At 37.9% G+C, this 22,314-nt stretch overlaps 1 protein-coding gene across 1 annotated transcript in view; it reads left to right on the top strand.

The window, feature by feature from the left end:
• The first annotated feature begins 3,260 nt into the window (after positions 1-3,260).
• CDC42SE2 (CDC42 small effector 2) overlaps positions 3,261-22,314 on the top strand; it is a 96,935-nt gene continuing 77,881 nt past the window's right edge. The window contains exon 1 of the mRNA XM_031673101.2: positions 3,261-3,463. The gene's annotated coding sequence lies outside the window, so the exon portion shown is untranslated. The remainder of the gene's footprint in view (positions 3,464-22,314) is intronic.

Genomic DNA, 22,314 nt, shown 5'->3' with positions numbered 1-22,314 from the left:
CAATACAGATCTTAGTGATCACCTCAACTGTATTCATAAGGTTACCATGTCTAATTATTCAAATGTTGCTGTGTGACACTTCATTAGGGACAAAGACCATGCTTTATATGAGATTTTCCCACATTTGGTATGCTACCTGGCAAACAGTAGGCATTCAGTGAATATTTGTGGTTTAATGAGCAGCAAGGGTCAGCCTTGGCTTAAAGTGTCAAGCAAAATTTGACTTAGGTTCCTTTCCTACCTTTGGCTGCTTCAGTTGCAGAAGGGCCATGGACTATGGTCTTCCTCTGAGTCATTTTCTTTTTTCTCAGTAAGTTCCATGTGCTTCCTGATTTTTCTCAATCTCCCCAAATCCCACTTTGTGTGCTGTGTCTCATTATCTTGTTGACTAATTAGCTAAGATATTTTGTGTTTGCTGCTAGATTTTACATTGCCTGTGTCTCTTTTTTTTTTTTTGTTATCTGTCACACTGAAGACAGACCATGTATAGATAGTAGATGCTCATTAGATATTTGTTGCGCAAATAAATGAATACATGTTTTATTGTTTGTGTCTTGGAGTGTCCCTATTATATCTCCAGGAAAAAATAAGAAATCCCCAAACTAATTAATATAATATTAGTCAAGGGGATTTTCTAAGTTTGTTAACAAGTACGGAAAAGCTTTGTAGTTTTGACTCAGCATATAAAAATGAAATCTTCCTTCTGCCCTTCCTCCCTCTGTTGGTCCACTTGGCCAATTTAGATGTTCCTTCCAAGGAGCAATTTAAGTCTCTTTAACTTCACGCAGAGGTGATGGTTCCTTCTCTATCCTAAGCAAGCGTTGGTGGTATAGTGGTGAGCATAGTTGCCTTCCAAGTATATACACATACTTCTAGTTAGAAGCAACCACATTAAATTATTTGGATGATAAATTTATGTGGATAATAAATTTGGATGATACATTTCATCCAAACCTGAACATAGTAAGAATGAAAGAGGGCACAAGTAACTATTAAGCCAGGACAAGAGGTGTCCTTGACAAACCAGGAAGTATAGTCATACTACTTAGAGAGCTGTTGTTTACTAATTGTCTGTCTCTTTTCATTGAGTTGTAAAGGTATTCTAGATCTGGGCCTTATGTCTCTTAGCTTCCTTTGTTGCCTAGAACTGTGCCTGGCACATGGTGGCAGTAGAAGGAATGTTAGTGCTGTTTTTACAATGTTGATTTAATTGCACATAATACTATCTTGATGTAGAACTCAAACAATCCCATTTAGGGCCATTATGAGCCATTTTCTCAGTATTACAAATATAGGGCAATGAGCTTAATTATATGCTTGTGTAATGATAATAGCTAGGGTTTACCAGCACTGAGCATGCCCCAGTCCCAGGGCTAAGAATTTTGCTTGAGTTCTCTCATTGGTTTCTCCCAACAATACATGGAGGTAAGTAATACTATGGTCCCATTAAATTAGAAGAAAAGACAGGTTTAGAAAGATTAAGAACCTTCGTCAGGGTTACCCAGGTAATCAGTCGTTAGTTTGAACTCCAGTCTCTGTCTCTATACTCCATCTCCTTTACATGTGATAAATAGCTGGTGTCAAATTTTGGAAGGTAGTTAAAAAAATAGTATACTTCTAGGGAAAAAGCCATTTGCTGTAAAATTTTTCAAGGAAAATTTATTTACCTAAGAGATTGCATAATCAGGCCATTGTGGCAGTTCTGTGAGCTCGTGAGCAGTGAAGGCAGTTGGTTAGACCCGCACATTGCTAGCTGTTGTCCTTGGTGTTAATGTTCCCATTTGTTGTGGCACAAATATACCATGTTAATTTTGTTGCGATTATTTTCTTCTTTATGGGTAAGTGTGCAAGACAGTTTCTTTTGTATTATAACTGTTACTTAATTTTAGCAGTATATCAATGAATTATGAATAGTGTCTCTTTTTTACTCTTTTTGGAATAAGTTTTTACTTGGGAACAATTTTAAGGACAGTGCAGACATATCATAATAGTGACTCCAGAAAAATTATTATTTGGTATTATTGTAATTACAAACCATATTTTGACATTGATAAAATACATTGTCAATTTTTTTTAAACAAAAGCAGCATATTGAAATTTCTAAAGAAATAATCCAACTTGTAAGGTATCATCTGTAGCCTTAAATAGTTTTAAATGATAAAGGATAAATTAAGTATGTAAAGAGACTATGCTATACGTATAATACTGAGCAAATAATTATATGCACAGACTTTTATACAAAAGGTGTCCTTTGATTGAATGGACTTGTATTCTTAATTGACTTTTTTTCTACTGACAAGAGGGATGTATGAATCGCTATAGCAACCGAAATTAGATATTATTAAGGTATTGAATCACATATATGATGTGTTATAAACAAAACATGAAAAATCTGAAAATGTTTATATAATGAATATTAACCTTTATGAATAAAGATAGGAAATGTTATTACTTGAGGCATTCACACAAGATGACTACATTTGTGATTCAAAGAAGGATTACAACCAACAGGCTTGCTTGACATTTTGGAGGTGAAGAGGAGGGAATGAGACGATCCAAGGATGACTCCAGAGTTTCTGACCTGACTACCTAGAACTGTGGCATGATCTTGAGTTGCTTTTTGAGCAAGGTAGAACTCTAACTCAGGGAAAAGAAAACTAATCTTGCACTAATATAATCAATCAAGATGGGTAAGACATACTATATTATATTCCAAGTATTACAGGTTTTGGTGGAATGTTGGCCGCTCAACAAGAGCATTCAAGTGTTTCTGATTCTGGGGTATGTAAAATACGCAGCGGAAGGAGTCTCAGAGATACAGTAGACAAGTAATTTCACACAATTCAAATGCCAGGTGAATGTTCTCGGCCTGCAGCCAGATTGAACAATTCTGACATTTCCATCACTGGTTCAGTGATTTTAGGGCATATATCTCTCAACTGCTCCCAACTGAGAGACAACTAGTCCGACGGCTCAGCAACGACCCTCGCCAGACTGGGAGCGTCCCCACTTCCAGCGCAGGCGCCGCCCCTCGCGCCGTCCTGGGAGGGGGCGCGAGCCGCAGCTGCCAGCCGCCCGCCCAAGAACGGGGAGGGGCTCCCGCACGCTCCCACCCAGCCCTGGTCGCCATCTTCCGGCGCGTCCTTTCCCGCGCGGGCTCCAGCCTGGGCTCTCGGCCTACGGCTCGAAAGGGTCTTCTAGCCCGCAGAGCTCGTAGGCGGTGCGCGGCGCGGAGGGGCGGGGCAGGGGGCGGGGCCGGCGCGGCGGCAGCTGTGCGGCGGTGCGGTCCTCCCGCCGCTCTCAGGGCTCGCCCCGCCTGCGCGCGAGCCTGGGCGTGGAGGGAGGGGCCAGGAAGCGGCGAGCGAGCCGGGGAGCGCAGCTGCGGGCGTGGGGGCGACAGGAGCCGGGGAGCCGGCGCCGAGAGCGGCTGCGGCTGGAACGGGTGGCCGAGACAAAGGCGACGGTGAGTGCAGCTCTGGCCCGGGTCACGCGTCAGGCCCCGCACCTCGCCCTCGCCGCCCCTTGGGCGGGGGCCCGAAGTCCCGAACCCCCGCCGCCTAGAGCTCCGGGGCCAGTGCGGCCCGGCCCTACCCGCCGCGCGTTGCGGGCTGTGGGCTGTGCCTGCGGCTCCATTTTCAGGTCTGGGCGAGGTCCTCCTGCGGACCCTGCCTTTGATTTTTATTCCATTCCCTCTGGGAAATGGTTACATGCTCTGTTCCAGATTCACGACCGGCGGACGATGAGGAAGCCAGCCGTCCCCCTAATGGAAAATGGAAATGAGGTCCCCCTCCCCCCCACTTTGCAGGTCTGAAAGTCGGGAGGGTGGCGCGAGGGGCGGGCGGAGAGGCCCCGGGTCCTCCAGGTGAGAGTTTTGGAGGGGCGGGGACCTCTGGCTCCGGAGTCCGGACTCCTAACTGGGGCGCCCGGCTTGTTCCGCCCGCGGGTCTCTCCGCGGTTCTTTCTGGGCCCCGGAGAGAAAGCCCTGACCACCTTCTCGGAGGAGCTAGTGCTACTCTTACAGGTTGTTTTTACCTAGAGCTTGCTGGCTACTTGTGATTTTTGGTTACAGGTGTGGTAGGTAGCGGCTCGTTGATGCCGCATTAATAGCTGAAAAGGAGCCCTGTTGGACTGACTTAACGTGCACGTGAAACAACATCGAGATTCCTCTTCAACTGTTACTATTTTAAGAGAGAAGCTTTTGTAGGGGAATTTGGTGCTGATGTACAGTTTATACCATTAACGTTTTGTTAAAGGGCCTAACATAGTAGATGCTCAATAAAATAATAAATGAATGAATCTTGACACATCAGACAAAACTGATTTAACATCGTGTAAAATTTAGGCACGTACCTTGAGTCAAAATAAGGAAAAAATGGGCAAACACATAGTTTTTGTTTATATGCTTGCTTTTTTTACCCAACATAAACATACTGTTGAATAATTATTATTTTCAATATTAGGAAAATAGAAGATAGGTTTGAAGTGTGGGATTTTTCATTTTGAGGAAAGTTGGTAGACATTTTGATGTTTCTTAAAAATAAGCCTTATTGATCTAGTTTTCTTTAGAAAAAATGGAGAAGATAAAGATTTGCTTATGTTGCATTTCGTTCTTTTGAGACCCAGCTTTCTATTTCATTATGAATAAAGAAGTTTATATGCTTTTGAAGGACTGTGACATGGTCTTGAGTTGCTTTTTTGAGCAAGGGAGACCTTTAAGGAAAAAAAGAAAACTAATGTTGCACTAAGGTAATTACATCTCACCATTTGCTGGACAGATACTCATTAAGCACCTATTACGTGCTGGCACCTGTGTTGGGTGCTGATTTCCTAGGGGCACACAAAACCTCCAATTACTCGTTTCTTAACCTGAACTTGAAGTTCTTTCCTCATAATCGATGTTGCAAAGGGGGACTGTCTTACACCCCTAGTGCCTACTTATAGTTGGGAAAAATGGCAGATGAACTGCAGGAAGTGTAGGTCCATACCAGTCTATTTAAAGGTTAATAAGTAACTTTATAGGGCTAAGATTATTGTGTTACATTTTCATATTGCCAGTTTAGTAAATTTTATATTTTTAAATGAAAGGAAGAAGAGGTTTAATAAACTAGTATTTTATTCTCTCCCTCTCCCATATTAGATGTTATGGTACAGTGTATTTATTGAAAAGTAATGTACTTCTGATTCTGTTTTCTGTAAATAATCTTTGCTATATAACATTTTCTGTTTTTAAATATCTCCAAGGACAAATAGTGGATTCCTTTTCTGTAAGAAATATTTTTAAATAAAGCACCTTTTCAGAAATTTTATTTTGACCTTTTCACCATGTAACAAATATAGTATTGACTTGATAGTACTGAAAAATGAAGGACTATTAGTAATAATTTGTGGTTCCATATCTGAACTTTCCCTCTAGCTGTGATAAAACTGCTTACTAAAAAGAGAATATGTTGCATTTATTAATTCTGAACCTAAAGTTCTGTTTATTTTTATCTTATTTACATATGATAAAAAAGTATTTTATTTAGCTTCCTCAGAGGTCCAAATTAATGTGCTCTAAAGTCAGTCTTGATCACTGCAAAATAACGTAGATTAATAATTGTTTTTACAGATAGCTTTTGAATTTAGGGGATCCCTTTTGACTTGTTGACACCTTATACATTGTGGACGATAATGTGTACATTCAAATAGAACTTACAAGTTTTTAGACTTACTGGCTAATAGTTTTTTATGGTGGTTCCTGCGAATAATAAGGAAAATAAGTCCTTAAATTTTAGTAGAGAATTGTGATAGTTTTTCTTTTAAGTGTGTATTTCTTGTAGGAAGAGTTACTTGACAGTGTACTCCTGATAGTCTGGTGTTGGTGAGAAAGCTAATAGGAGGTGATACTAGTGATGAGAATAAGGTGAGCAAGCTGTGATAAGTCGAATAAGAAATGATTAGCGTGCTTTATTTGGGTAAGAACTTTATCAGAGTTCTTGACAGTCGATAGCATCGAGACATGTTAAAATAATTTCCCCGGGAAATTAGTACCCATAATGATTATCTTTTTTACCTTAAGAAAAAAATTACGTGTTTTCAAGGTTATTCCAAGGTAGGAATAATAATGTTTCCTACTGTTCTGAGGCTAAATGAATTCGAGGGTCGTTCCATTTTATAATTGTTGGAATGTTTGAAATGTGTTGATGCTTTCTTGCATCAGGGTATGCGTGTGTGTTGTGGGTGGGGGTGCCTTTGTTGTTGTTGTAAGACCTTGAGAATGGTTTAGAAAATGTGTCCTTTATCAGGTGTAATTTAAAAAAATGGATTAAGAATGTTACTGATTTGGAATATTGTAGCTGTGCCCATATTGTCTGTAGAGATTGTGAGAGGCTATCAATTAATGTTTGTAAAATGCTTTAAATTAATTTCTTACATTTTTTTCTGTAGGATAAGTTGCTGTTATGTTTTTATGTCTCAGTTCTCTCTCTCATGAAAGTATTTAGGTTTCTCATATCCTTTAGAATGAGTCTGGGATATTTTGGATAAGATTCATAAGGTTATTTTCAAAATTGCAAATGAATGTTGGTTTTCATCTGTTACAATGTTGTTAATCTCAGTTCCCATAAAAGTAATATTTGAACATTTTATTGAATGTTAAATGTTAGTAACGCTTTAGATCTGTCTCAGAGAGAGAATGTTATGGGTTCCCTGTGCATTCTTGAGAGGAACTGAAAGAAATACATGCTTATTCTTAGTACTTAATAGTTAGGTGAGGGCATTTATTCTGATTTTGTTCACAGTAGCTGGAAAAACTTGGAATTTAGCTTATTAATAATTAACTTTATACATTCTGCTACCTCAGTTCAAAGCGTAAGCATACCTGAGCCTTTCTGTAACACTAACAAATAACAAACAGAGCAAGACTTAGCTGAAACTGCTCTGGGACCCCATCCAAAGGGAGTTTCTGAACTGAAAGCCAAAAAACTTGGTAATGAGTTATCTTTATTATGACACCATAAAATACCTGCAAACCTTTTAGTCAAAATAGATTATAGTAAAATAAAAGTCCCTCTTTTTCTTTAAAAGATTAGGTGAGTCCATGTTAACTTTAGGTGTGTTTGAAAATGACTGATGAACACTGTTTCCGTTTTGTAGCTTACCATTTTGTTTCATTTGACTTAATCCACTTTCACTTTTTGCTCAATAAAGCAGAAATGAATTTTTTGTATATTCAGCTTTGTGTAGGTTTTAAACCTAATGTATAGAGGGAGTCCATGGATATATGTGGGGCTGGTATGTTCAATGGATGGGACTTGATAAGGTTTAAGCAGAAAACAGCTTGCTTTCTCTCACTGTACCTTCAAAGCTTCCCTAGGGATTGTCTTTCCCTGCCTCTCCAGCTCTTGGGAAGACCAGATAGCTTTTCCAGTTACTTTTAGGTAGTAAAAAGTCTTCTTGTGACGTGTCATTGACAGTCTTATTTTAGTCATTAGAAGGTACAGTTTACAATAATAATCAGTGTTCAGACACTTAACACAACATAGAACTTTTTTTCCTGTCTCAGAACTGCCTCAGAACAAGAAGCCTGCTTTGGAGGAAGAGTTCTGAGAGGCTTGCCTTGTTACTTTGCCAGCTCCTCTCCAGTATGCTGTTGAATTCACCTGTGCAGGGTCCAGCTCCCTGGGGAAAGGGCTGGGGGAAACAGTGTGTGTGGTTTTAATGTGGCTCATTCTGTTGTGGCCTGGCATCCGTGCCTCTGAGTTGGGCGGGCTGTTCCTAGCTGACTCCAGGAGTGCTGGAGGTGGTTTTCATGAAGGTTGTGTCTGGGAACTTGCAGCTACACATCTGTGGTATAATTCTGCTCCTGTCCCTTGGCCTTCTAGTTTCCCTCACCTGCAGGGTCACTTTGCCCAGGGGGAGGCTTTGCCTTTAAGGTAGCTCCATTACATTTTAACCAGACCTGCCTGTACTTTATTATGGTTCTTTCAGACAGTTTCACGAATTCCACCAGGGCCGCAACATCCTGTCTTTCCAGCTCCTTCTGTCATGGCCCCCTACTTGAACAGTACTTCCGTGTCTGGAATCTACTACAATCTGTGGCTGCTACCTCCTTTTTACTGTCCCAAGTCCTGCTTCCTCCACATCCTCACTTGATTATTTACCTGCTTTGAATCCATGGTCCACTGTCATAAATTCTACCTTTTACACAGCATCAGTTCCTTGTAGCATTTCTCCTTTCATGGACTCACCTGGCACCCCCCACCCCCCCACGCCCCCTCTAGCTCTCCGTCTAGTCCAGCCGTAACTGGCAGTTGAATGTTTATTGAGGAAGACATACCCATGCTGACCTGCTCTCCCTTCCTGTTGACTGTGGAGGGCCCTTCTTGCCCACAGTCCTTTAATCCCAGTGTATTTCCCTGGTGGAATCACTCTCCCGGTCTGCTAAGTGACTGTTTTACACCTCCTCAAACCTCTAGCGCCCGTTTTGTCTTCTTCATTTTCAGCTGATAACCTTGTTTCCTGTATATCAAAAATGAAAGCAGTCAGGAGAAAACTTTTGCATGTCTCCTCACATCTGTACCCTTACTCTTTGCATTTCCTATCATGCTGTGACCATCGCCTCCAGTCTTGCCCTTGGTTCTCTCTCCCTTCTGTCAGGGTGGGGCGTTGCTACAGTGTTCATCCCGTTCTGCCTGCCTGCCACTGAGCTGCCCCATCAGTGTTTCCCCTTTCTACTGCGTTATTCCTATCAGCATATAGATAAGATGAATTATCTCCCATCTTTAAAAAAAAAAAACTAAACTAAACATACCTCCCCCAATAAAACATCTTTCTTCAGCTACTGCTCTTGGAAGGAATTGTCACCAGCACTCCTTGTCTCTTCTTGGAACCATGCTACCTCATCTCTCTTCCATGTTACCGTAACGGCTCTTGTTGAGGTGAATGCCGACCTCCCTGGTGATAAATTACCTAGTAATTTCTCAGCCCTAATCTCACTGCATGTAGCAGCAGCGTGTTTGAAGTGGTTAATAATTCTCTCTTCTTGGAAGCCTTTCTTCCCTTTGCTTCAGGACACTACTGTGTATTTTCAGTTTCTTTTGCTGGTTCCTTTCTTTTGCCCCAAATTCTGAAAAATAAGGCAGAGTCCCAGAGCTCTATGTTTAGACCTCTTCTATATTTGTATGTAGTCTCCTGTGATCTCATCCTGTCCTGTAGCTAGAATTATCATACATTTCAGACTAAAAATGTTATCTCTTTCTGGATCTCTTTCCTTACCTTCAGACTTATATACCCAGCTTCCTAGTCAACATTGCCAATTAGACTTCCTAAATTTAACCTGTCAAAACTGATCTCCTCATCCTCCTCTTTCCTCCCTCCCCAACCCCAGTTATGTTCCAGTTTTCTTCATCTTATTAAATGTCACCTCTGTCTTTGTTTCTCTGGCTGAAACCTTGAGGACATTCTTGACTCCTCTTTCTCACACTCTCATATCTAATTCAGAGTAATGCACCATGAAAGTATGTCCTTTACTTACCTTAACATGTACTTTAGGAATAAATATAACCACAGCTTGCTGTCTTCAACTGCTGTTCCCCTCTCTACACAGCCATCATCTCTTGCCTGTGTTATTTTAGTTGTCTCCTTTCTCGTCTCCCTGCTGCTTCTGCTCTTTTTCTGTTCTCAACACAGCAACCACGGCAATCCTTTTGAAACGAAAGGCTGATTATTTTACTCCTATGTTTTAAACCCTCCGGTTGTTTTCCGTATTATTGAGAGTAAGTGCCAGAGTGCGGAGTGCCGACCTGCCCTCCATCACCTGTGCGGCTGGCTTCTCTAGTTACATGTCCCACTAGTTTCTCCTTGGCTTGTTCTGCCTCTGGCACGTAGGTTCACTCTCATCTGCAAAATGATTGACCGCTTGTTATTCATCTCTTTGATAACAGCTTATATGTATGTTTCTGAAACTATAAGTATTTCAATTAAAAGTGTTTCACCTAAAACCATATTGTCCCATAAGAATTAAGTTAAAACAAACTAGAAACAGAGAAGAGGTTAAGTTTCAAATCGGTTTTTTGTGTATAGAAAGTGAAATACACAGGAAAATGGTAAGGGACAGAGGAGATAAGGTAAATAGAATAAAGAAAAGGAAAGCTTGGTTTGGAAGTAGGGTGATGCTTTAAAAAAAACTATTTTTGGCTTGCCCCATATTTTTAAGGCTTTGTTTCTTGAATTCTGAGTGTGATAATTTACCTGGATGTAGACACTGCAAGTTGGGCTGCATTGTACCTTTCTTTTATCAGGGATGTGGGCTCAAATGAGATTGGGAGCTGAAACTTACTACTTTTCTATTTCCAAATTCCTTTTGTTAAAAAAAAAAAAGCTGTTGCCATTACTAAGTAAGTAGTTTACCTGACAACATTCTCAGCATTTCTCATTTTTTTGTAGAAAGCTCAGACAGAAATCTGATGGTTTTAGGGAAGGGTGTTCAGGGTGCAGATAATCATTAGTGTGCCTTGTCCTCATTACTGCGCTGCCTGTGTACTCGCCCCTCAGAGAAGAGGGGTCTGTAAGCACCAGCATTGCAGCTCTGTGGTGAAGTAGCAGCTAGCTGTGTTAATGTGCACAAGTCAGCTGACTGACAGTTACTGTATGGGTTCTTGTGCTCTTAAAGGAAGAATACCTGAATGTATTTAAACTTCAGCTTAACTGATGTTTAGGTGGAAAATGAGAGTGCATGGGAGATTAATGATATGCAAACTTCAAGTATTTCATTCTGCTGATACAAGTTTTTTTCTTTTTTCTTTTTTTTCTGAGTTATAGGTCTCATTTCCTGTTGGTTGAAAGAAATCCTTTAAATTTGTCAAATAGGTGGCTTAGAAGTTCCTGAATGAGTAATTTTTTATGTGTAAGCTTAAATTATTCTCCATAAACCAGTCTAAACATTTCCCAATTTTTGTATAATGTGCAGTAATTTATGTCTTGATTGACTTGTCTGGTGAACTTTTGTGTGGCCATAATGTGGACTTAATTTTCATGATCATAGAGGTGTGGACATGGATGTATTTGTATGTATGATTATAGTTTTTGTAATAAGCAAATATAATTTAACTTGTGTATGCTTGATATTTTAAACTCCTGAATAAATCAGACTTGATATTTGACTTTGCTTTCACATTAAAATATGAAGTTAAAATGCTAAAAATTTTTTATTTTATTGTAAAATGATTATAAATCAATAAAAATGTTAAAAAAATAAAAATAAATAAATAAAAATTTTTATCTTATAACATGGCCATTATAATTTTTTAGAAGTGTATTTACGTACTATGTAAAGTCATTTTGGATGACACTAGTTAGTGTTTTCCTACAATATTGAATTTATATCTTGTAGACCAGTTGGGTCATCCTTATTAGAGTCTGAAATTGACCCACCTGAATTCATACGTTAGCATTTCATAGATGAAATAACTATCTTGGATTAATAAGATCCTTATTTCTGAACTGATGTGGAGTCCTGCCACTATGTTTGTTTCAGCTATCTACATAGTTTGAGGCCTGTCATACTTGTATGACCTTAACTTTATGTTTTCCGTAGTTTGTGAAGTCGTTAAAATGATTATATTGAGAAAAGTAAATATAATTAAGTTGTGACTTAAGTCTCATTAGAGGGTCATTAAAACAATGCATTAAAGTATACATTCATCCATTAACACATTTATCAAACTGTTACGTGCACTTGCATCCAGTCCACTCAGAGTAAAATCCAAACTATACTTACCCAGAAATTACAAACTCTCTCACATTCTGTCTAGATGATACGGCCCTGACAGCCTCTCGGAGGATCTCACCTTTGCTCGCGACCTCCTAGCCACGTTAGCATTCATTTTCTCAAACATGCCATGCTTGTTCTTGCCTAATTAAGGCTTTTACACTACTTGTTTCCTCTGAAATGCGCTTCCCCAGATCTTTGCAAGGTTAGCCTTAGCCTCTTATCTTTAAGATCTCAGCTTAAATATCAGCTCATTTCCTCATAGCTCAGTTTAAAATAGCCCCCTGCCGCCCATCACTGTTTTGCTTTCTCCATAGCATAAGTAGGAAACTGGATTATTCAGGCAAAAAAAAGCCTGTTTTAGAAAAGGATGAGAAGATTTAGGAAGCGTTCTGATGACCCCTAGGTTGGGGTGCTGGTAGCACCAGAGCTGTGTTGGATCTGGTGAGCTCATCGTGTTCCTCGCTCCAGTTCCCTGTTCAGCGATGACATGATGACGACCTGAAACTGGCTGCCGTGGGGCTGTTTACGACGTGGGGATTGGCAAAACTACAAACCGGGGCCTTTTTTCCAGAGAGGTAGTTGTTAAATATCAACAGACCACTGAGTGGGACTAGATGAAATTGCTGTTTTTATAGATTAAAAAATGCTTGAATATTGGCAGTTTCTTATGGTTTACCTTAGTAGGGTTGCTTATTTTGGTTTAAAGGTAATTTGTTCAGGGGGGTCAATAAAATAACCTCAGGACTTTACCTTGTGTGTTTTTGAATTTGCATTCCCTTCACATCCAGTAATTATGTTTAGGTTGATTTAATGTGTAAAAAGCAGCTATTTACATGTTTGTATGTTAATTACTTAACTGTATACCTAATTGTTTAACTAGCTCATCCCAAAGCAGGCACAAAAGATCTTGAGATGCCTTTGAGGGTGTTCTTGGCTTTATACTGAGTGGTAAGCCCATCGAAACCAGAGCTGATTCAATTTGAGTTATAAATTATTAGATGGCTTTTTTTTTTCCCGTTTGCTTTTCAGAACGATTTACGTAAATACACCTGCATTCAGTTTTTTGTAGTCTTTTTTTTCCTGGCTTTTTCTTTTTTTCTTTGGCCCATTGTTTTCTTATAGGTGTTTACTATCTTTGATTATTTACTTTCTGCTACTCTGATATCAATCAGTGTCTCTAAATCAGTGAAATGATTTTTGTCTTGCTTCTCAAGTGTTAGTACTTTTTCCCCATGGTCTTTCCTGTGATCACCTGGACATTCCAAGCCATTTCCCACCCTTACCCTAACCCAGTTATAAAAGGAGACATGAAGTTACTTCTTCCTTATAGGCACCATTTTCCTGTCTGAGGGGGTTTATTGTTTAAAAGTTGAACCTTGTTGCTTTGGGGATTTCACTAACATTTCTTGAGCAGCATTTGCATTATGTTAACTCTGAATACATGAGTTTGATTCGGTGATATTGAATAAAATAGGACACCTAGTGCTTTAACTTAAGTTGGTCTGTCTCTTATGCACAAGCACTAAAAAAAAAAAGCTTTGTATTTAATACAGAAAATCAGAATATACGTATCAACTAAAGAAAAAAAAGCACATCATAGTCCTACCAACCTAAGATAACTGCTAGTAATGTTGTGATGAATATCCTTCCAGACAAATCAGTGGATAAATATTTTTCCACAAAAGCAAGATCGTAGTGCACATACTATTCTGTAACTTCTCACTTTAGCAAATACTGTGATCGTAAAAGCATTACTTTTTATTATTTTAGTTTGAAAGGATCTTACAGAAGTGAAAATTTTGCTTGATATAGAGTAAAGCTATAAGTAAAGTTGTGATAAAAACAATGGTATTTATGGTAAGTTACCCAGGAGACAAGAATTACTTCAGCAGTGATTTTTTTCTTAAGAGCCCTCTTACCATTGCACAATAGCTTGATTGTATTTTATCAGCTAAGGAAAACAGTACATGATTCTATATACAGTAGAATTATTTTAATAATAGCCCTAAGATAAAATAGGGGGCTGTAGATAAGTTCCTGTTTACTGTTCTGCCCCAAGTCCTATTGATGCTTCAATATTAAAATAATTTTAGAAGAAAAATGTGCATTTTAAAAAATTGAGGTACAGTTGATTTATGTATTAGTTTCTGGTGTATAGTAAAGTGATGCAGTTATACAAATATATATATATTTTTTCAAATTCTTTTTTTTACTGTAGATTATTATAAGATATTAGATGTAGTTGTTTGTGTTATACATTAGCACCTTGTACTTTATATATTTTATGTATAGTAGTTTGTATCTGGTAATCCCAAACTTCTAATTTGCCCCTCCCTCATCCCCCACCCCATCCCCTTTGGTAACCATAAATTTGTTTTCTGTGTCTGTGAGTCTCTTCCTATTTTGTAAATAAATTCATTTATACCTTTATTTGTTTGTTTGTTTATTGTGCCATTTTTTTAGATTACACATATAAGTGATATGATATTTGTCTTTCTGATTTCACTTAATGTGATAATCTCTAGGTCCATCCATGTTGCTGCAAATGGCATTGTTTCATTCTTTTTGATGGCTAGGTAGTATTCCATTGTGTATATGTGTGTGTGTGTATACACATATATATATACATACATATACACACACCAAATCTTTTTTATTCAGTCCTCTGTGGATGGACATTTAGGTTGCTTCCATGTCTTGGTTATTGTAAATAGTGTTCCTCTGAACGTTGGGGTGCATGTATGTTTTTGAATTAGTTTTCTCCAGATATACGGCCAGGAGTAGGACTGCTGGATCATATGGCAACTCTGTTTTTAGTTTTTAAAAAATCTCCATACTGTTTTCCATAGTGAATGTACCAAATAAGTGTGTTTTATTGAAGACCTTAATCCAAATTATGACAGTTTTATAAGCTATTGCTTTTTTATATGTCTGAATGAAGAATGAGGGAGTTCTTGAAAAAAGGAAATGTTTGTATTAGAATTCTTGTTTTAATATTTGAGTTGATTTTTGTTCCATGAATGTGAAAATCCTTGTGGAATTGTTACTGTTGTACATGCATCCTTTGGAAATCAGTCCCGATTCTTGTCAAGTGGATGATTGGGTCTTAAAAGTGGCAGTTTTTAGAGCTGGTCAAGGGTCCTTTAAGAGTTTTATCATTTAAATGACTTTTTCTTTACCACAGTGGTGTTCATTACCTAGGGGAAAGTAGACACTTTCTCCCGCTGTTTTTATTGTTCTTGACCTTGTCCTTTTCTGTGCTGTGTTACTGCTTGCTCACAAGCTCTTGCAGTCTTTTATCTCTAATGCAGCTAAAATAGCCATTTCTTTTACTCCCCAGTGCTACTTCCTGGATGGTGCACATACTGCTGAAAACATTTCTCATGTGGTAAAGAAGAATACAAAGCTGTGTAGTTGATGTGGCTTTTTCTACTGAGAAACGATGCATTTGTTGGCTAAAGTGGAGAGTGGCAGTCAGTCCCTAAGAAAACGTTTTTCACCTAGTGATCATGTTTGTAAATTGAATGTGCAAGAACCTCTGCTTGTTAGAACATGTAGCGAGTCGATATAAATTCAAGAGAAGTGTTTAAATTATTCCATACACTTTGGTGTTTAAAAAATTGGTATTTTTTTAAAAAGTTTTCTCCACAGTGAATTTTTTAGCCTCCTATTTTCACATTGTCTTGTGTATAATGACTTTGTTTTTGTTAAAATGTACATACACACTGAAGAATCTTAGAAATTAGTCACATTGAAATTGGCAGAACTAGTATCCAAAGTCTTGTCTGACTTTGAGTCCGTGAGCTTGGGAAGCACTATAAAGTGGCAGAAAGAATGTGGACTTTAGAATTAGGCACACCTCAGTTTGATCCCTAGTCTGGTCACATATTTGCTGCCTGGCAAGATCTTACCCTTGGTGATTTTTATTTTCTTTTTAGGTTAAGTTCAGGTAATGGGGTTTGTTAGGATTAAATGAGGTACACGTTAAGTACTTGGCCTGTAGAAAGTGTTAGTAAATGTTTCATTTCTTTTTTTTACTACTCCATGTTTTACAATATTGTGTGAATCACTTGGACATTTCACTTGAAAGTGAACTGCTGTCAGGAAACTGGAAATATATGTAACCCTGGTGGACTCATTGTAGTGTCCTTTTAATCTGCCTGTTTGAAAAGGAGAGTGGTTATTGGGACTATTTTGAAGAGTTTCTTGACCTCAAGGAAAGCTTTAAAATTAAAAGTGGAAGGAGAACTCAGGATGAGTTAATTATTGCTGAACAAAATGATAAGTAATTTATCTGTTTAATGAGAAATAGAAGCATTTGTGTATACAGTAAAACAACTGTATGCATAAAGGTGTCTGTTTTAAAAGCCAACAATGTAAAAAATGACCCTTTGCAAAAGAAAAATATGACTAAAATAGGGAAAACCATTGTTATAAAAATAATAAATAGCTAGTTTTTCTTCCCAGATTGTAAGATTTAAGAAATGATGATCATTCATCTGAGCACAGTGATGCAGGTACGAAATACATTGCTGGAGAGAATATAAATCTGTAGAACCTTTGGCAGAGAAGTGTTTCGGCATATATCAAAGAGTAGTATTTCTGCCTCTAAGAGTACCCTGTAAGGAAATAACCCTTCTCTCCCCCTTTTTGAGAATATTATTTTTTAAATAACAGCTTTATTGAGATATTATGATTTATAATAAGAAATGTATATTTGGTCTTAGTCCCTGTTTCTGGCACAGAGCTGCTAAAAACCCTTGGGATTTCCTAAGTGATGAGGTGTCTTTTGTTAATGAGGTGACTTTGGACCACACTTAAGGGTGACTGGTTGCCAGGGAAACCAACCAGTCATTTGAAGGTCGGAAATTTCAGTCACACCCCTCTGACCCTGAGAGGAGGGAGGACCTGGAGGCCGAATCACCAATGGCCAATGATTTAATGAGTCATTCCTATGTAATGAAGCCTCTATAAAAACCTGAAAGGATGAGGTTTGGAGAGCCCCTGGGTTAGTGCCTATGTGGAGGTACTGGGAGAGTGGAGCCCTCAGAGGGCTTGGAAATCCTGTGCCCCTTTCCCCATTACTTGTCCTATATATCTCTTCCACGTGATTGTACCTGAATTATATCCCTTTACAAAACCGGTAATCTAGTAAGTGAAATGTTTCTCGGAATTTTGTGGGTTGGTCTATCAATTTAATGAAACCTGAGAAGGGTGTCATGGGAACCTCAGAAGCACAGGTGACAACCTGGACATATGAATTGGCTTCTGAAGGGGTGGGGAGCAGTCTCATAGGACTGAGCCCTTAACTTACGGAATGTAATGCTATTTCTAGTAGATATTGTCAAAATTGAGTTGAATTATAAGACACCCAGCTGGTGTTGGAGAATTACTTGGTGTTGGTTGTGTTCTGCACATCAGAATTGGTGTCAGAATTGTAACTCACATGTTGTAATTCATCTTTTTAAAGCATATACATCAGTTTTCTGCAGGCATCACCAGTACCTAATTTTAGAATATTTTCATCACTGCAGAAAGAAATTAGCTGCCATTGCCCATTCTTCCCTTCCTCCCAGTCCCTGGCAATTACTAATCTACTTTCTGTCTTTCTGGATTTGCCTCATTTGGACGTTTTTATATAAATGAGATTATACAATATATGGCCTTTTGTGTGTGGCTTTTTTCACTAAGCATATTATCTTATGGTTCATCTCTGTTTTGGCATTTATCAGCATTTCATTCTGTTACAGCTGAATGTTCTTCATTTGTGTGGATATACCACATTTTGTTCATCCATCATTTAATGGATATTTGGGTTGTTTCCACATTTTGTCTATTATGAGTAATGGTGCTGTGAACATTCATGTACAACTGTGTGTGAATGCATGTTTTACCTTATATGTGTGCTTAGAAGTAGAATTACTGGGTCACATGGTAACCTGATGTTTAACATTTTCGGGTACTGCTAAACTGTTTCTCAAAGTGGCTGTACCACTTTACACTTCCACGAGTAGGCCTTTTGTAACTGGCTTCTTTCATTTAGTGTGTATTTTTCAGGGTTCAACCATGTTTTAGTATGTGTGAGTACTCATTCCTTTTCATGGCTAAATAGTATCTCATTGCATGGATCGACCATATTTCATTTATCCTTAAAAAAAAACTTTCTATCAAAAAATATTCAGTAAAGCATTATTTATATTGAAGAAAAATTGAAAATTACTTAAATTTTCAGTAAAGAGAAATGGTTGAATGATTGTCAGAGTGCTAAAGTAGGATACAAGGTTGTACGTATACAACTGTTACTCAGTGTATGTAGTTTGGGGGGGTGGTGACTATCAGATTTTTAAAACAGTTCTATATTTTCCATGCTTTTCGCACCAAAATGTATTTCTTTTATTATCAAGGTAAAAGAAACACTTGAAAAAATGACCATTGCTGTAGCTATGTATGTCACTGATATAAATTTAATCAGCCAAGAAAAACAGGATCAGTGTTAGGAATAGTACCGTTTTATGTTGATCCAATAATTATCATGTTATAAATAACATTTCAGACTACTGCTGCAGAACTTTTAATTCTTCATATTTACCTCAGATTTTTAGTTCATAATTATAGTATGAAATAACTAATTCTTGTGCATTTTACTTCTAAAATGCAGAGAGGGAGGATAAATATAGGCAATGAATATTTTAAATTTAATAAACAGTGCTGTATGTGTCAGTTCCTTGCAAGAAACACACACTACTTGCCAAAAGCCTTGAGCCTTTCGGTTCTTGCTTACTCACTTCAGTGAAAATGTTGCTATAACTTAGGTTCATTGTCAAACCAGTCAAATTGGGTATGTTTTCTTGTTAGAAATGATCTGTCTTTTCTCATTGTAATAAACATGGCAACACCTGCATTGAATAACCACTGGAAAACTATTTTCATTTCTGAATTCTAACATTGATTGATTGATTGATTAGATAAGAAGTCCAGCCATGAGTTTCAGTATTTCTTGCTTTGCTCACATGAGACTGACTCTTCCTCATTCTCCCTTTGGTTATCCTGTGCTATCCCTTCGGTTAGCACTGGAGATTTCTTGAAGCAAAGTACCTTATTAAGCTTTGAGATTAGTAACAAATATGACTTTCTTCTATAATACAGAAGAGCTATTGTGAACGGGAAGGTAGAAAAGGAGAATGAGTGATGGGCATCGGTTTTAGAAAAGGGTACAGAAGGCAGGTGGAGATCTGGAAATTAATTTCCTTAAAACTGTCCAGACCATTGTACCTTACACTGGGTTGAAAACCTTTGAATTAGGGGAATAATTTTTCTCCTGGTTTAATTGGTATTGTGCACTTTTCCTTTTAAGTAAATTATCTCATTTACCTTTTAATTTTTCCTTGAAAGCTTTGACAGATTGTTTAACTGACCTTTAATGATGAAACAGAGTGGATTTTACAGTAGACCATGGACCAGTGAACATAGTTATCAGAACCTCATAGAAGTAATTGCCAAAACACAAAAATCAGGAAAAAAAAAAAAAGTAAACTAGACCTCTACTTCACACTTGATACCAAGATAAATTCTTGATTTTCCAGAGTTGTGTTTAAAAAAGCAAACCTTAAAAATACTAGAAGGAAACATGGATCGATATAAAATCTCTCTGAGAGTGGGAAACGCCTTCACAAGCAGTCTGGCATGTTCCTTTTTTCATTTAAAAAAAAAAGACTCCAAATTATTGTTATATGAATGTAACTTTTTAAAAAATATGAATTCTTATTTTTTTCAGAAGTCCAGTTTTCAGAATACACATAAGATCAGGATTGCCGTTTACATCTGAGATACCCTACAGTTTTATGTACCATTTTCCCTTCTACTCTTAAGCACAAAGAACCCTTCAAAGTGTTGTTTTTATAAACATGAGCCTTTCTAATGATTTCTTTGCTAAGTTTAGGGGTTATTTGGCTCTTGGTCACAAACTTGGTTGGTTGTAATTGTGCAGAAGTGGGTGGAATTAAAATTGTCAGGGAGCCAGTCTGTAGTGTTCTCTTGGAATAAACTGTTGATTACTAAGCTTCTTTAAAATGGCAACCTTTATACTGAATAATAATATATGTATACTTACTAATTTGAATGTTGAACAGTTGAACACGTAGAGATATTTTTGTAGTACAAGTTGCAGACTTGGCAGATTTTAATAATCTAAAAATGTAAAACTTATTTTCCTTTTGTGCTTATTTTTCTTTAAAGTGTTCCGTCTTTTCCATCCCCGATGAACAGTTTGTCAGTGAGCATTTTTACTTTTAGGCCCTAGTGTGCCAGGTCCTGATTGAAATGCAGACTGGCTTCTCCTCAAAGAGAATGACACGATTTATCCTGTCTTAATTCCTAATGAAGGCAATTGGGGCAAGTTAAACAAGGGTTGACTTTCGCAGGATAGGTTGAGATTTCAGCTCCTTCTGCATTTACCAGAAATACTACCACACTGAGTCACTCTTCTAGTGACTGGAAAAGCACAGCTGGTAGAAGAAATTGCATGTTAATGATATTGTCAGTGTAGGAGGGCCGCTACGTATGAGGATGCCGAGGTCCAATTAAGTATCTACTGTTTGGGTTAATATTATGAAGGACCAGTCAAATGGGCTAAATTAAATTGAGATGCTCCGTGGTTCACAGGGTGTATCAAATCTAGATCAAACTAAAATGTAACGATTTAATTTGACACAATATAGAAAATTAATACATGATGGACACATTTCTGATCAGTTTGGGAATTATGACTTACTTTGCTTTGAAGGAAAGTTCTCTTGTACTTTTTAGCTGTCATATATGGTTTTCTTTTGTGGGATTAAGTACAAACATTCATTTATTCAATAAATACTTGTTGCTCTAGCTGTGTGCCAGACAATCAGGTGTTCTGCTACAAACTAAAACAAAAATACATGTCTTCATAAGACCCTGGTTGGTAAAGACAAGCCATAAATGAGTAATATACATATATGCGTGTGTATATGCAGGATGCCAGAAAAATTAAAGTGCTGTCAGGAAAAATAAACATGGGAGCAATCATTTGTGATAAAGACAAATATTGGCGGCAACCTACACATCTATCTCTGTGAGATTAGTTAAACGTATTATGGTGCACCTGCATGGTAGAATGCAGTAGAGCAAATAACCTGTCCTGCACACGCAAAGTGATCTCGCAAGCTACATGAAGTGGCAAAAACAAGGTGTGGTGTGATACACAGAATATGCTAACATTGATGTCCATCACATATATGATAAATAATTTTTTTCTAGATGCATGGAATCACAGTGTAAAGATACAAAAAACTATTAGTAATGGTTGTTTTGGGATTGAAGAACACGGTGATTTGTGGACAAGAGTGAGGGTGAAATACTTTATATCCCATTTTACTGTGTAGGTGTGCTACCTAGTCAAAATTAGTAAATGAAATGTAAAGTAAGAACATTAAGATTGTCCAATAAAAAAATGATGGAAAAAAATGTATAAAAAACCTAGTGGCCTGCATAGCCATCTAGCCTAAATAGTGAATAAGTGGGATAATTAACAGCGACATGGGCTCACTTCTGATGAGCTGGAGATTTTGTTAACAGTGACTACTCCCAAGCAAGGCCCAAATCCTCTTTTGATTAGATGTTGGGTTGCAGTGATCATGATTGTAACATTTAGAGTTGTCTGACTGTTTTCACTCTTCTAATCAAATGAAGCTGTATTCATTTCCTCAGGCTTCCACAGTGAAGCCCTATGAACAGAAAGCTGTCTCACAGTTCTGGAGGCTTGCAGTCCATAATCAAGGTGTAGGAGGGCCATGTTACCCCTGCGGGGGAATTTTTTCTTGCCTCTCCCCAGCTTCTGGTGGTTTGATGGCAATCCTTGGCATTCCTAGGCTTGTAGCTGCGTAATTCCAATCTCTGACTTGTCATCATGTGGTTTTCTCCCTGTTTGTGTCTTCTTCACATGGCCAGTTTCTTATAAGGACATTCATCATGTTTGATTTAGGGGCCCACCGTCTTGCAGTATGACCTTATTTTAACTAATTATGTCTGCAACAACCCTACTTCCAAATAAGGTCACATTCAGGGGTCCTGTGGGTTAGGACCTCATCATACCTCTTTTTTGTGATAGGAGGGAGAATGGGGCACAATTCCACCTATAATGGGCTTTCCAGTCTTAGTTACTTCCCTGTTATAGCCTTTCATATATGTAGAGTTGTTTTAGAAAGTTGTATAGAAAGGGAAATAATGTTTTACAAGTTTAGTTTATTTTTAAAGACTCTTATTATAAAAGTTTTTCTTATGGGGAGAGAAGACCATCCCATCTCCCTGAATAAAATCAAATTTAAAAGTGCAATGTATCTATTAAATGTGATGTTTTAATGACAATAGAATTTTTTTCCTCTAAGTGTTGTAAAATGAAAGTATGGAGATTGTAAGTATTGGTGAGTTAAAGATGACAGTGAGTTACTGATGTAGACATTTTATGTGCTTTTTAAAGTCATATACCATGAGAATAAATACTGTCTATTCTCTTTTTGCATTTTGTGTTCTCATTC

This window comes from Vicugna pacos, chromosome 3 (assembly GCF_048564905.1).
Source record: "Vicugna pacos chromosome 3, VicPac4, whole genome shotgun sequence".
In the NCBI taxonomy this organism is placed as follows: domain Eukaryota; kingdom Metazoa; phylum Chordata; class Mammalia; order Artiodactyla; family Camelidae; genus Vicugna; species Vicugna pacos.
This window is presented reverse-complemented; position numbering and strand designations above follow the sequence as displayed.